General features: G+C 38.0%; 1 protein-coding gene across 4 annotated transcripts in view; it reads right to left on the bottom strand.

The window, feature by feature from the left end:
• The window catches only part of LOC136850546 (CAP-Gly domain-containing linker protein 1-like), a 673714-nt gene that overhangs the window by 642538 nt on the left and 15589 nt on the right, over window positions 1-15587 (bottom strand). The window lies entirely within an intron of this gene.

The raw sequence follows: 15587 nt of genomic DNA, 5'->3' as shown, positions 1-15587 counted from the left end.
TATGTAGATGAGACATGCATCAGCCCGAGACGAAATAAGTCGAAAAAAACAAGGCATTTATTCGAATGTGATGGAAAACGACAAAAAATACCGCCGGCTGAATGAACTCTGGCAATGTCGTGATGTGTCAATAAAATGATATTGTTAATAATGCCCCATCCCCCTGGGCACAGTGGGTAGGTCGAGGGGGCTGCTGCTTCTGCTATTATACCCTGCGATGGGCCGCCAATCCCGGGACGAGCGAATGAAATCCCACAAGATGGGGCTCGGTCCCTTAAGACAGAGCGAAATCCCATGAAATGGAATTATGTCTCAGAGGATATGGTTGCACGACACCGAACGGGTCTGCCTATTTCATCCCATAAAAGGAATCGGGGAGAGGGATGAGCGGCCTCTCCTCTGGAAAAGGCGACGCCATAAAATCCCCACGGAGAGTCAATAGGCTTGGGTAATATCTCAAAAGGAAACGACAGTGGATATTCACACCTCCCATTATTATTATTATTATTATTTAGAATAGTTTTACCAGACCACTGAGCTAACTATCAGCTCTCACAAGGCTGGCCCGAAGGATATATTTTTACTCATACTTATTTTTCTTTATATTTTGCCAATGAAGTCACAATTTGCCAAAAACTTTATAACTGGATTAATATCAAGTGTTGAAGCTTCTGACAAAATTTCACTGATGGATTTATTTCCAAAACTTGACAGTCGCTGCTAATTATACTTTGTACTTTCACAGTCAGTGTTTGATCGTTATCACTGCTTTAAAGGAGCAACCTCATGGATTATGAGAACGAATGAATTGAAGAATGTGATGTCAGCGCCAACTGACGGAATTCCAAGGGTAGCGAAACGAAGCGATATCACCGGACTGATTACAAAATATGAGAGGGGCCCCGTAGGAGGATAGCGCCGACAGTGCACCTCATGGGGCGCGCTGAAGGCATTATTTAAGGATCTCTGCAGCGTCTCCTTGGCCCGTAGCTGCAACCCATTTCATTCCAATGACTGTACCTCCGTTCATATTCTCTTTCTTCCATCTTACTTTCCACCCTCTCCTAACAATTGTTCCATACCTCTTTACTGTCAATTTCCGTTTCAGCACTGAATGACCTTATAGGTCCCAGCCCTTGGACTCTGGCCTAAATTCTTAATATGAGATGATGATGATCATGATGATGATGATGATGATGATGACTTGATAAATACTAATGCAGTGGACACGAGTAAATTTGCCACTGAACAGAACCAAGAGCAATACTGAATGACGTAAGGAGCTCTAGAGTTAAGTATACCTTAGTTTAACCAGACCAGACCACTGAGGAGCTGATTAACAGCTCTCCTAGAGAGGGCTGGCCCGAAGGATTAGATTTATTTTACGTGGCTAAGAACCAATTGGTTACCTAGCAACGGGACCTACAGCTTATTATTGTGGAATCCGAACCACATTATAGAGAGAAATGAATTTCTATCACCAGACACAAATTCCTCTGACTCTTCATTGGCCGGTCGGAGAATCGAACGCGGGGCCAGCAGAGTGCTAGCTGAGAACGATACCCAACCGTCCCATGAGGAACTATATATATAATCCGTAACTCCCATTCAGTGCCTTTATTTTACGTCTCATCAAATTGCCGTAAGAATAAAGGAGAGTAAAGACCGTTCCGTGACCTCTCTCTCTCTCTCTCTCTCTCTCTCTCTCTCTCTCTCTCTTCTCTCTTCTCTCTCTCTTCTCAGTCGCCATTCAAACGAAAATTCCCTCGGGTCCAGATCAATGCGCGGAGAGTCATTTTAGCTCTACGGGGGCGTATGAGAGGCAGCGCCAAGAGTAATGAGTATCTCCGAGGATAAAAGGAGGCGCGTTTCATTATACGAGATTATGAACAAATTCACAAGTGGACTTCCGCCTCGTGCACGGACGCATTTCCCCGAGACGCAACAACCGAGTACCGAGACCTTTCCCTGAAAAAAGCGGGACGCCATATCTTGAAAACTAACCATAGAATCTCCTTGAAAATAAGCTCAAATTACGTGAAAGTTTCTCAGCTAACGTAACGTAACGTAACCTAACCTAACTTAGGGGCATGGCAAAAAAAAAAAGGCTGGTGCAATACTAGCATACATCTCAAGGACTTGTTCCAGGGACTCGTCTCCATAACATAACTAATCATTACGATCCGAAGAATTCCGAATAACTAATGAATAATATGTGCCGTCAGTGCACCTCATGCGGCGCACCGTAGGCATTACTTAAGGTTCTTTGCAGCGTCTCTTCGGCCCCTAGCTATACTACAACCCCTTTCATTCCGTTTACTGTACCTCCGTTTATATTCTCTTTCTTCCATCTTACTTTCCGCCTCTCCTAACGATTGTTTCGTAGTGCAATTGTGAGGTTTCCCTTCTCTTGCACCTTTCAACCTCTTTACTGTCAACTTCCATTTCAGCGCTGAATGACCTCATAGGTCCCAACGCTTGGCCTTCGACCTAAATTCTATATTTTATTCTATTAATTAAAATGTCTTTAAAAAAATTAAATCATCTTTTCAATAAATGTTCCTGACAACCGTGAACATTATATTACCACAAAAAAAAAAATAAAAAAAATAATGTGCGGTATAACAAAATAGGTCGGATATAAGTTCAAGTAAAACAGAATAGTATATAGAATTTAGGGCAAAGGCCAAGCGCTGGAACCTATGAGGTTATTCAGCGCCGAAACCTTAACTGACAGTAAAAAGGTCTGAACGGTGTAACAGGAGGAAAACCTCAAAGCAGTTGCACTATGGATCAATAATTAGGAGAGGGTGGAAAGTCAAACGGAAGAAAGAGAATATGAAAGGAGGTACAGTAAAAGGAATGAAATTGGTAGCAGCTAGGGGCCGAAGGGACGCTGCAATAAACCTGAAGTAGTGCTTACAGTGCACCATGTGAGAGAGAGAGAGAGAGAGAGAGAGAGAGAGAGAGAGAGAGAGAGAGAGCCCTGAGTATGGTTAGTGGAAAAATGGAGGGGGCGAAGCAGCTTAATGAGACTACTCCCCTAGCTAAAATCGAGCCATTATCCACGCTGCATTATGCCTTCGTAATCGTGCACGATAACGTGTGAAACGGAGCTGCAACTGTAGCCAAATTTAATCACGATAAAACAAAGCCCCACCCACTGATATGGGAACACCAAATAACGGAGCAGATGCTTGACGTGCGAGGATACATGACAATCTGACTTACTTTCAGTATTTCCCATTACCTTCTGTCGCTTTCGAATGAACCTATAATATTCTTCGGAAGCTTGAATTCCAAGTCAGTGGTGGGCTTGTTCCATATGGATAGTTTTCATCCTCTGAATAATAATAATAATAATAATATTCTTCGGAAGCTAGAATTCCAAGTCAGTGGCCCCTTTGGTGGGCTTGTTCCATATGGATAGTTTTCATCCTCTGAATAATAATAATAATAATAATAATAATAATAATAATAATAATAATAATAATAATAATAATAATAATAATAATTTGTATCAAGACCTGAAAATCGAAATAAGAAAGATATGGAATATGCCAGTGGTAATTGTACCCATAATCATAGGAACACTAGGCACGATCCCAAGATCCCTGAAAAGGCTTCTGGAAAAACTAGATGCCGAGTTAGCTCCAGGACTCATGCAGGAAAGTGTGCTATTAGAAACAGCGCACATAGTGAGAAAAGTGATGGACTCCTAAGGAGGCAGGATGCAACCCGGAACCGCCCCCACACTATAAAAACCACCCAGTCGAATAGGATGACTGTGATAAACCAAAAAAAAAATAAAAAATTAAATAAATAAAATAAAATAATAATAATAATAATAATAATAATAATAATAATAATAATAATAATAATAATACTGCAATCAAAACATTTGGAATTTGCTTAAACTAAGTACAATATTAGACTGACAGATACAGCCTACTAAGAGACTTCTCAGATAATTATAAGGATATTAACTATTAAGCACCTTTACGACTTATCTCTAGCACATTAGAAGACAAACAAACACCACAGGAACACTATTATAAATACACATAAATAAATGAGGAAGGTTGCAGATTGTTACAACAGCGTAAGTTAGCTTTAACATTTTTGTCAGTTTGAATTCCACTAGGGAAAGCAAGACTTCGTCTTTTGTTTCCCATTTACTAAGTATATTTAAAAAAGTATAAGTAAATCACAAACTTATGAGGGCCACTGCGGCCAATACAAAAATGTATAAAGTCAGTTTCCCACTGTGGCTGTGACCCATCACAGTAAACCAACCAGGGCCAAGAGAAAAAGAAGGTCTGCTCACTTCCCACCTCCCCAAATCTCCCACGAGCTTCGTCTACCTCCTTATTGCGTCAGCAGGTGAAATACCGTGATGAGCAGGTACCTCTAAGATACGTCATCGCCTACTTAGTTACCCCAAGTGGGAGGCGACTCCACCAAATTGGGTAGACCTCGCCTCTCTTGGCCTTAAAACCAACTACCAATTACACAATTTACTGCTTTGGGAAACAAATAGAAGATGGGTTTTATTAAAAAAACAAAAAAAAAATCTGGTCCTTATCTTTCACCACCGCCCTGGATGATCTAGGGACTCTTAGTTATACAACAAGGCACTGCCTATCTTTTCAATTTGCAGACCCACACTCATTCGCATTCACTGTGAAAGCCACTCCTCAGTACGTAACCGAAACTGACCACCCTACTAAAATTGGCGTACTTTCCACTCCAGGCACGTCCCCACTTAGTCAAAAGCCAACCGCTCTGGTGATTCGGGACAGTCTGGCGACCAGTTACAGCAAAAATAAAATTAGAAAAACAAAAACATAAAACTCTTGCATTTTTGGTGGAGTTCTCTGCGTCTGGATAAAAGCTTCGTTGCGTGGAAGTGCATTGAACATATAGAATAGAACACAATACAGAATTTAGGCCAAAGGCCAAGTACTGGGACCTATGAGGTCATTCAGCGCTAAAACTTAAATGGACAGTAAAAAGGTGTGAAAGGTGTGACAGGAGGAAAATCCTCGCAGCTGCACTATGAATCAATTGTTAGGAGAGGGTTTAGGAAAGTAGGATAGAAGAAAGAGTAAGAAAGGAGGTACAGTTAAAGGAATGAAAGGGGTTGCAGCTAGGTGCCGAAGGGACGCTGAAAAGAACCTTACGTAACCTTACGTAACCCCCACCTCCTGCCCAAGGGGGTTCATTAAAGTGTACAAAAATGCCGACTCACGGTAAACAATCAGATCGGTTCAGAAGGCCCTTATTGACTTTTATACAGGAAGGCAAAAGGGTCTTTTTCTTATATTCACAGAAAATAACATGACCCAAGCAATCATTGCAATGCCCTCTAGACTAAATACTGGTCTTAAAACACTCCAGTCCATATTTTTTACCACGTCTTTGTATCCACACATTTCTCACTTTTCAAATTCTTCTTATCCATCACATACAACACATACAGTACATCTCAACAGTTTCTTCCTTTCGTGTTTCCTTCGCATTCAACATCCATACTTCTCCTCCATAAAGAAGATTGGTGCTGCAACCGCTACACATTACAACAAGGGCTTTCACGGCTACACTAAGTCTCCTTCTAATCTCTTGTTCACATCCTACTACATTCCTACTATCATTCATCATACTGACTCCCATTCTACTGCCATGCATACTGACATACTTTGCTCCATCTACCTAGCTTCTGTTTACCCTCATAACCTCACTCTATCTCGCATTTACTCTCATCTTTCTTTTCTTGCAAACACTTTCGAACTTTGTTACTGCAGCTTCTCTCCACTTTCCCCAATTTGTGCTGTTTCATCTGCACACATCAATCATTCATGCAATTCACAATTCATTTTCTTGTTCCTTAATTTTGCACCCATACATACTGTTCTCTCCTTGACTTTCAGTAAGTTCCTCACTAGATGGGTCGATATCGTACTCGGCTAGCACTCTCCTGGGCCCGCGTTCGATTCTCCGACCGGCCAGTGAAGAATTAGAAGAATTTATTTCTGGTGACAGAAATTCATTTCTCGGGATAATGTGGTTCGGATTCCACAATAAGCTGTAGGTCCCGTTGCTGGGTAACCATTGGTTCTTAGCCACGTAAAATAAGTCTAACTCTTTGGGCCAGTCCTAGGAGAGCTGTTAATCAGCTCAGTGGTCTGGTTAAACTGAGGTATACTCAACTTTTTTTTCCAACTCCTCACACCCTTCTCCTCCTTATTATACCCATTACCCATGCTATTCTTCCCTTATCAACATGCCTAACATGTTTACTTCCTCAATCCAAATCCGACCATAAACCTTCCCTGATATGCTAAGTAATGTTACACCTATATCATTCTTACTGTTAACTCTATCACCTATACTAGTACACAATGACTCAACTTTCTCCTCATACCCATTCTCTGAAAATACTTCTTTCATACAGACATGCCATAAAAACCTCAGTCATTCAGGCGACCACTCTACCAACACCATGCCAAAGCATGCGTGCGTAACAGTAATCCCATCAACTTCTGGTGCCTTTTCATTCTTCAGGCTCTCAATTGCCCTCCTTTCATTAGCAACAATCACTTCCAGGAGCATTCACTAACTACAATAACGCCGTCCCACGTTCAGTGAATCTTCAAAACACTCACTAAATCAACCAAGGACTGCAATTATGTCAGAGTACAGCACCCAAATTGCATCATCTAGTCCGGGATGCAAATTCCTGAGATGTATGCTAATATTGCAACAGCTGTTTTTTTTTTTTTTTTTTTTTTTTTTTTGCCATGCCCCTAGGTTAAGTTCGCATAGTATCCGCAGAGTACTTTGAGTGTGGGAAACATAATGAGATTATTTTCAAGCAAATTCTATGGTTAGTTTTCAAAATATGGCGTCCTGCTTTTTTCGGGGAAAGGTTCCGGTGCTCGGTTACATCTCGGGAAATTGCGTCCGGGATCCATCCACTCATTGAACCTTCTCTATGTACACTTTCCATTCAAATAATTTTATAATCTCCCCATGTTTTCTCACATTTTCCTCTTTATATTGCTTCCTCTCTCTTTCTCTTTCTTGACTGCCGTATCAATTGACTTGCATGCATGTGCTTGACCTTCTCTTCCGTCAGGCAACTGCATCTCAAATAATCTTCCATTTTTCCTTCTGCTTTTATTCACTTTTCCCACCCACCTATATCCATCAAAGCTCTCCCCCCCCCTTCCCGTCCCAAAGATCCTATACTGGAGTTATGTAAACTCCTCTTCCGCTCCTTCCTTATCCGAAACCTTAACCCTATTCCATATGTCATCCATTTTTTCCTTAGATTCTCTACTCACTTCATTCGTAACAAACTCACTTGACTTAATACTATTGCAGCCACATGCATACAATTCTCTCTTACACGTATTACATTTACAGCCACATGTATAACTTCTCCCTTAAACGTATTACATAACGTATTACATTTACAGCACATGTATAACTTCTCTCTTAAACGTATTACCTTTACAGCCACATGTATACATTTCTCTCTTAAACGCATTGCATTTACAGCACATGTATACACTTCTCTCTTAAACGTATTACATTTTTAGCCACATGTATACACTTCTCTCTTAAACGCATTACATTTACAACACATGTATAACTTCTCTCTTAAACATATTACATTTACAGCCATATGTATAACTTCTCTCTTAAACGTATTACATTTACAGCCACATGTATACATTTCTCTCTTAAACGCATTACATTTACAGCACATGTATACACTTCTCTCTTAAATGTATTACATTTACAGCCACATGTATACACTTCTCACTTAAATGTAATCGCGGAATTTCAATGAAGACGCGGCCCGCACGGTTTTTTGTCATAGATTTTCTATTCTCCGAAGTGGGTATAGAAAAACACACACATATACATATATATAATTATTTATACATTATATAAATACATATATATATACAGATATACATATAAGTATATATTTGTATTTGTGTGAATACCTTTTTTCCTTTTACTATACACCTGTTATAATTATGGAGGGTATGGAGCTCGGAGGGCGAAGCCTTCCGGTTTTTCGGCAAGATTTTAGGGGGAGAGGATGCTGGACCCACTCCTTTTACCTCGACCTCAGCAGAAGCTGGTACGCAATTATAGCCGAGTATACTAGTGAGCTGTTTTCTGGAAGTAATCCACGGACCTAGCAAACGTTAGACGAATGTAACACTTCGACTGCACATCATTCAGGGGAGGCGATAGGATCGCCACATTCCTTGATGTCGGCTGATTGCATTTTATGTAAGGTGGGCTATGTGATTGCTACACCCCTATGCGTGAATATGTATGTATATATACATTTACACACACACACACATATATGTATAATTTATATATATGTATATAAACATATACTGTATGCATTAAATATATAGACAGAGAGAGAGAGAGAGAGAGAGAGAGAGAGAGAGAGAATGTGTCTGGATGTATGTATGTATGTATGTATGTATATATATATGTATGTATGTATATATATATATATATATATATATATATATATATATATATATATACACATACATATACATATACATACATACATAGAGAGAGAGAGAGAGAGAGAGAGAGAGAGAGAGAGAGAGAGAGAGAGAGAGAGAGTTTTATCAATACACCACGAACATGAGTAAATATATGAAGAGAGTACCTCTGTAACAGGTACAAATTTTCGGTCTCACAGTCCTCTAAATGAATTGTTTGTGACACAGACGTGTCACTATCAACTAACCCATCTTGAAAAACCCAGTAGCTTGCTTGCTTGCCTCTGTCTTTTCCGCGCAAAACCGGAAATGACAGACGATGGAAGCAGCCTATATGGTCACTAAACTGGTTCCCAGATGTTAACGGTTCTATTGACTTTTCCTGCGTGCGATCTTCTACTCGTAGGTATCTAATATGTTGGTTACACTGATGCGCATGCATACATCCTCATCATTTCCTAATATAGAGCAGCTGAATAAATTCAAAGGGTAAATTTGTGTCCACATACTGCCGAGTCTAAGCGTACACACCATACACTATACAGTGTTCACCTATACTCACTTGTAGGTATGTAAGTATGTATGTACAAATGAACACGTATAAATGTAGAAAAAAAACTTGCAAATACATAAGTCCGCAGAGAGAGAGAGAGAGAGAGAGAGAGAGAGAGAGAGAGAGAGAGAGAGAGAGATCAGCTAAATGCCAGCGATCCATAATCTACCACGGAATTCTTCTGCCATACAACCTGACATTATAAAAGCCAGGGGGACCTTTCCCCTTGGCAGCACAACTGTTACAAAATGCATCATTAGTTCAGCACAAAAACCCAATTAAAAAAAAAATGGATCAAGGCGAATTTCTCACTGTATCTATACGTAGCTCAGGAATGTCAATTAAAAAATGGATGAAAATTCTTCTCCCTCGATCTCCTCTTGAATCGTTAACAGTCTAATGCCATTTGAAGGTCACAATGACTCAGTCTAAGGTTATGTGAAGGTCATAAAGATTCAGCAACATGTTAAGGAGAAATTGGCTCTGCAAATTATAAGGAAGTCGATTCCTTAATGTAACTAATATTAGATTATTGCTATTGATTCATTCTAAGTACACTTATTGTTCTCAATTATTACGAGAACATTTATCAATTACATTGGTATTCACCAACATAAATCTTGAAACGGAAGGGAGTTTTAATTGATAAAGTAACAATAATCGTGTAATTTATAATCTTGCTGTCTTTCGTTAGAGGAATTTATTTCTGGCGATAGAAATTCATTTCTCGCTATAATGTGGTTCGGATTCCACAATAAGCTGTAGGTCCCGTTGCTAAGTAACCAATTGGTTCTTAGCCACGTTAAATAAGTCTAATCCTTCGGGCCAGCCCTAGGAGAGTCGTTAATCAGCTCAGTGGTCTGGTAAAACTAAGGTATACTTAACTTTTTCACGTTATGATAGAAAGAGAGAAAAAGTCGGCATTTCTTTATGAAAACAGACCTCCGCTTCTAATTAAAAGGCCAATCTTCAATTACAGTCATATTACGTTGCCCTGTTTCTTACTTCAAGAAATGAAAAATCAATTGCCCCTTAAAGATAAATTATCAGTGAACCAATATATAAGTTCTAAAAATATATCAAAACGTGAAAACGTCGCCGACAAGGACCAACTACCAATTCTGTGTCAATTGTTGACGAGGCAAATATAGGCACCTGCTACAAGCTATCCAGGTTTCTGAATGAAACAAGCCCGCAGCGTGGATTAGCGTGTTCGACTTGTATGCGAGATGTCGATAAAAGAAGGGGAAAATGTCGATATCCGTTATGACGCAGTCGGCCTTCCGAACGCGTTCATGATCTACGCAATTTCAGGAACTTTTCACTCGGTTGCTCGTCGCATGAGGATACGCAAAGTTACTCATTCAAACGTTAAGCATTTTGCAACGGTGCAAACAACAGCAGGAATTCCAGTCGCTTCCAGCATACTTTCATGCTCTCTGGGACCGACACAAAATAAAAGAAGAGAAGCTGAAATGCAAAAGAAGGCGTTAAATTCATGATTAACTGGGAAACGCAAGCCGACAGGGAGAGAAATTGTGAAAACAATACGAACAAACATAACAAGCTGCAATAAACCAAAATTAAATAATAATAATAATAATAATAATAATAACTGTGTATAATTCATGCTTATGAGGCTTAATCTTAACTGATTAAGCAGTTCAGAGGATGAAGGTGACTAAATAAATAATAATAATAATAATAATAATAATAATAATAACTGTGTATAATTCATGCTTATGAGGCTTAATCTTAACTGATTAAGCAGTTTAGAGGATGAAGGTGATTAAATAATAATAATAATAATAATAATAATAATAATAATAATAATAATAACTTTGTATAATTCATGCTTATGAGGCTTAATCTTAACTGATTAAGCAGTTCAGAGGATGAAGGTGACAGTTACCAGGTGTCTTGTGACCCTCCCAACCCATGGGCCCCTGAATGCCTTTCCTAAAATTAAAAAAAACTGTGGGGACATAAAAGTAATTATTCAGTGATAATAACGATAATCCTTTAGAGCTCCATCCTCATTTAACAAAGTTCAAACAAATAAAAAAAAGTTGTGGGACATAACAACAATTATTCAGTGATAATAATAATAATCGTTCAGAGTTCCACCATCATTCAACAACGTTCAAACAAATAAAAAATTGTGGGGACATAACAATAATTATTCAATGATAAGAACAGTACTCCTCTAGAGTTCCTTCCCCATTCAACAAAATTCAAACAAATAAAAAAAAAAACTGTGGTGATATAAAAATAATTATTCAGCGATGACAACAATAATCCTTTAGAGTTCCATCCTCATTCAACAAAATTCAAACAAATAAAAAAACCGTGGAGAAATAAAAATAATTATTCAATGATAATAACAGTAATCTTTCAGAGTTCCTTCCTCATTCAACAAAATTCAAACAAATAAAAAAACTGTGGAGAAATAAAAATAATTATTCAATGATAATAACAGTAATCTTTCAGAGTTCCTTCCTCATTCAACAAAATTCAAACAAATAAAAAAACTGTGGAGAAATAAAAATAATTATTCAATGATAATAACAGTAATCTTTCAGAGTTCCTTCCTCATTCAACAAAAATTCAAACAAATAAAAAAACTGTGGAGAAATAAAAATAATTATTCAATGATAATAACAGTAATCTTTCAGAGTTCCTTCCTCATTCAACAAAATTCAAACAAATAAAAAAACTGTGGAGAAATAAAAATAATTATTCAATGATAATAACAGTAATCTTTCAGAGTTCCTTCCTCATTCAACAAAATTCAAACAAACAAACAAAAATTGTGGGATATTAAAACGATTATTCAATGATAATAAGAATAATCTTTTAGAGTTCCTTCCGCATGCAACAAAATTCAAACAAATAAAAAAATTTTGGGACATAAAAATAATTATTCAATGATAATATAACAGTAATCTTTTTAGACTTCCTTCCTCGTTCAACAAAATTCAAACAAACAAAAAATTGTGGGACACAAAAATAATTATTCAGTGATGATAGCGATAATCGTTTAGAGTTCCATCCTCATTCAACAAAATTCAAACAAATAAAAAAAAAAACTATGGAGACGTTATAATAATTATTCAATGATAATAACAGCAATCTTTCAGAGTTCCTTCCTCATTCAACAACGTTCAAACGTGGCACGAGACACACCAGAAGAAATGTTCACGACAAATAAAGCGTCATTGTAACCGAATCACGAAAGGTGACAGAATGGTGCGTGATTGGGAGGTGGGAAGCGCTGGGGGAAAGGGAAAGGGGAACCGAGAGAGAGAGAGAGAGAGAGAGAGAGAGAGAGAGAGAGAGAGAGAGAGAGAATGTTTCATGCACATGGGAGGTGTGGCGTGGCGTGAGCGATATAGAACCCATTGATTTACTCAACTTTCTCTCCGCCTCTCTCTCTCTCATGAGTCTGGTTCTTTTTTTGTTAATTTCATTACTTTCATTGAGTTTTGGATTATATTTTAACGAGTGGTAATATAATTAGAGTGTTGCATTATATTTAAAACATGGTAAAATAATGAGACAAAGCAGTGACATAAATATATAATACATATATATATATATATATATATATATATATATATATATATATATATATATATATATATATATATATACTGTATATATATATATCTGTGTGTGTGTGTGTCACTTATTTCTCATTATTTTACCATGTTTTAAATATAATGTAAAACTCTAATTATATTACCATTCGTTAAAATATAATATAAAACTCAATGAAAGTAATGAAATTAACAAAAAAAAAAAAAAAGGCCACTCATGAAAATTCACAAGTAGCCATTTTAAAAAAATCAGCCGTACTTGAAGCAATCTCGAATCTGAAGCGCCGTTCCTATGTTTAGTAACCAGAACTTGGCAACAGAAACTTTATAATGAAGAATTGGAAAGATATAATGAAATTTACGTCAAATCTAGGCTCCTGCGGTAAACTGCACGAGAGAGGCAGCCACGTTTGCTGCACAATTCTCATGAGCTTACCAAGAGCATATCCACCAAGAAACTGTTCTCTTTCTACGCCAACACCCCTTCTGCACCGTCTAATTATTATTTCCTGTCTTCCACTCTTTCCTTTCTCCCAACACTTCTGAATTATATACATTCATCAACTTAGTGTTCTCCATTCTTTCCACATGACGAAACCATTCTAAAACGCGGTGATCAATCTATTCACATACACCAGTCTTTTTTACCATTTCGATGTATTTACACATTTTTAGCTCTTTCAGTCCTTCTTACACCGCATGTGCTGCTTCAACAATTAATTTTACCAGGTTCGACCTAATCTTTTTTTCGATCATATTCAACACGGACACCTCAGTTCCATACAGGCGCTTTGGCTCAAGAATCCTTTCATGCACTGACGCTCCAGCTGTCTTTACTTCTAATGCATACACCAATGTACCTTCCTTGTTGATATTACCTACTTTTTGATTCACCTATTCTTTAATCTTACTAACATCCGTTACTTTTCTCCTCCAACATCTATACAAATTAACAACTTCCATTCGAAGCCATCCATGTCAAAATCGCTTGCTCCATCATCGAGGTTTCTGTTTATTTACTCTCACCGCCCAGCAATTTATCTTCATCTTTCCTCCTCCAAACACTTTCCAGTATTGTCTGTAGAACCTCGGCCATTACACAGTCCAGTAATGACCCATTTTATCATATCAAATCTTTGCCCCTGCATTTACTGTCCTTTCCACTGACTTCTTTCATCATTTCCCACACAAAAATTATGTATAGCCAGAGAAGCAACACTTACTCCCGTCTCTCTACGTTCTTCAGCACCCTTTAGTTTCATAATGCAACCGTTCAATTGTCACATGTCACCTCTAACCATACAGCATCAATAACCCGACATTCCATTTTTATCCTTTGTATAATATGCTTGTTGCATGTTCACTTAGACCACATACACATTATTTCCTTTGCTCTTAAACATTTCACATAATTGTTTCATAATATACACTTTATCAACGCACCCTCCTTCTCTTCTAAATCTAAACTGCCGTTTCTTTATCAGTCCTGCCATCCACTTTCCATACCACGTAATACAATCCATTTATAATTATTGGCACCCCTCCGTCACCTTTTCCTCGTCCTGACGTACCTTACACACCCAGTCAGCCACGCAATAAAAAGTCCCATTACCATACTGCAGCATCGTATTTGTGATGTCATCAGATCTTGGTGCTTTTTTATTCTTCAACTTTTAATTGCTCTTCTTGCATCCTAAACTTTCGCGTCCTTTAACATTTCACATTAACTTGTAAGCTCTCCTGCTCTTGCATCGTTCAGGTTAACCTCACTTCTACTGTGTGTCCTCTGCATTCATCAAGTCTTCAAAATACTCAGCCCATCGACTCTGGGCGACATTCTCTCTAGAGAGTACTATTCCAGTTACATCTTTGATGACATCCATTTGTCTGATGGCCTTTTTCTTTGCATTCATGGTAATGATCTGTATAAACTCTCCTCCTTTTGTGATTCACTGCTATATTTGCATTCCTCACACATAATATATAGCCTATATATATATATATATATATATATATATATATATATATATATATATATATATATATATATATATATGTATGTATGTATGTATGTATAACTGAATCACGAAGTTATGGAACGTGATGAATGTATAAATAAAGGCTAATGCCACGAAGGGAAATTGAAACCACGGAGTGGTTGCCAGGCCTTTCGACACAACTGTCCTTTACTGGCTGTTTCAATTTTGCTTCGTGTCATTAGCCTTTATTTATTCTTACACACACACACACACACACACACACACACACACACACACACACACATATATATATATATATATATATATATATATATATATATATATATATATATATATACGGTATATAGTTTCTTGGTTGTGAGCTGAGTGATGCCATTGTACTATGGGAGAGAGAGAGAGAGAGAGAGAGAGAGAGAGAGAGAGAAAGAGAGAGAGAGAGAGGAAAGAGGAAAAGAAATACAGAAGGAAAGGACATTAATGGCAGTTGTGCACGTTCCCTCAAACACCGTCCCCACCTAAAGCCTAGGTCGGACCGCGAGGTGTTGCACGAAAAGCTTCTACTGCAATTGACGCTGGTATAGATGTCAGTTCTAATAAAACTGCAACGGCTCCCGTAAAGACGCTACAATCAGTTACCCAGCAATAAAAGCTATGCATCCCACGATGCCGAGATGCTATTGCAACAGTGACAGTCTTCGTCAGCATCACAACCACTGACATGACGAACGATGGGCATTTTCTATTTCTGAGAAAACTTGCAGACCGAGCTCAACAGAATGGTGGTGTGTGGTTATATTCAGCACATGATGAAATTACGTTAGTTCTTCAGCACGTAATATCTTGGGGAAACTGGTCATTTTTTTCATCAGTTTTTGTAACAGTTTGG

This window comes from Macrobrachium rosenbergii, chromosome 22 (assembly GCF_040412425.1).
Source record: "Macrobrachium rosenbergii isolate ZJJX-2024 chromosome 22, ASM4041242v1, whole genome shotgun sequence".
Taxonomy (NCBI): domain Eukaryota; kingdom Metazoa; phylum Arthropoda; class Malacostraca; order Decapoda; family Palaemonidae; genus Macrobrachium; species Macrobrachium rosenbergii.
Note: the sequence above shows the minus strand (reverse complement) of the source record. Positions and strands in the feature narration are given on the sequence as shown.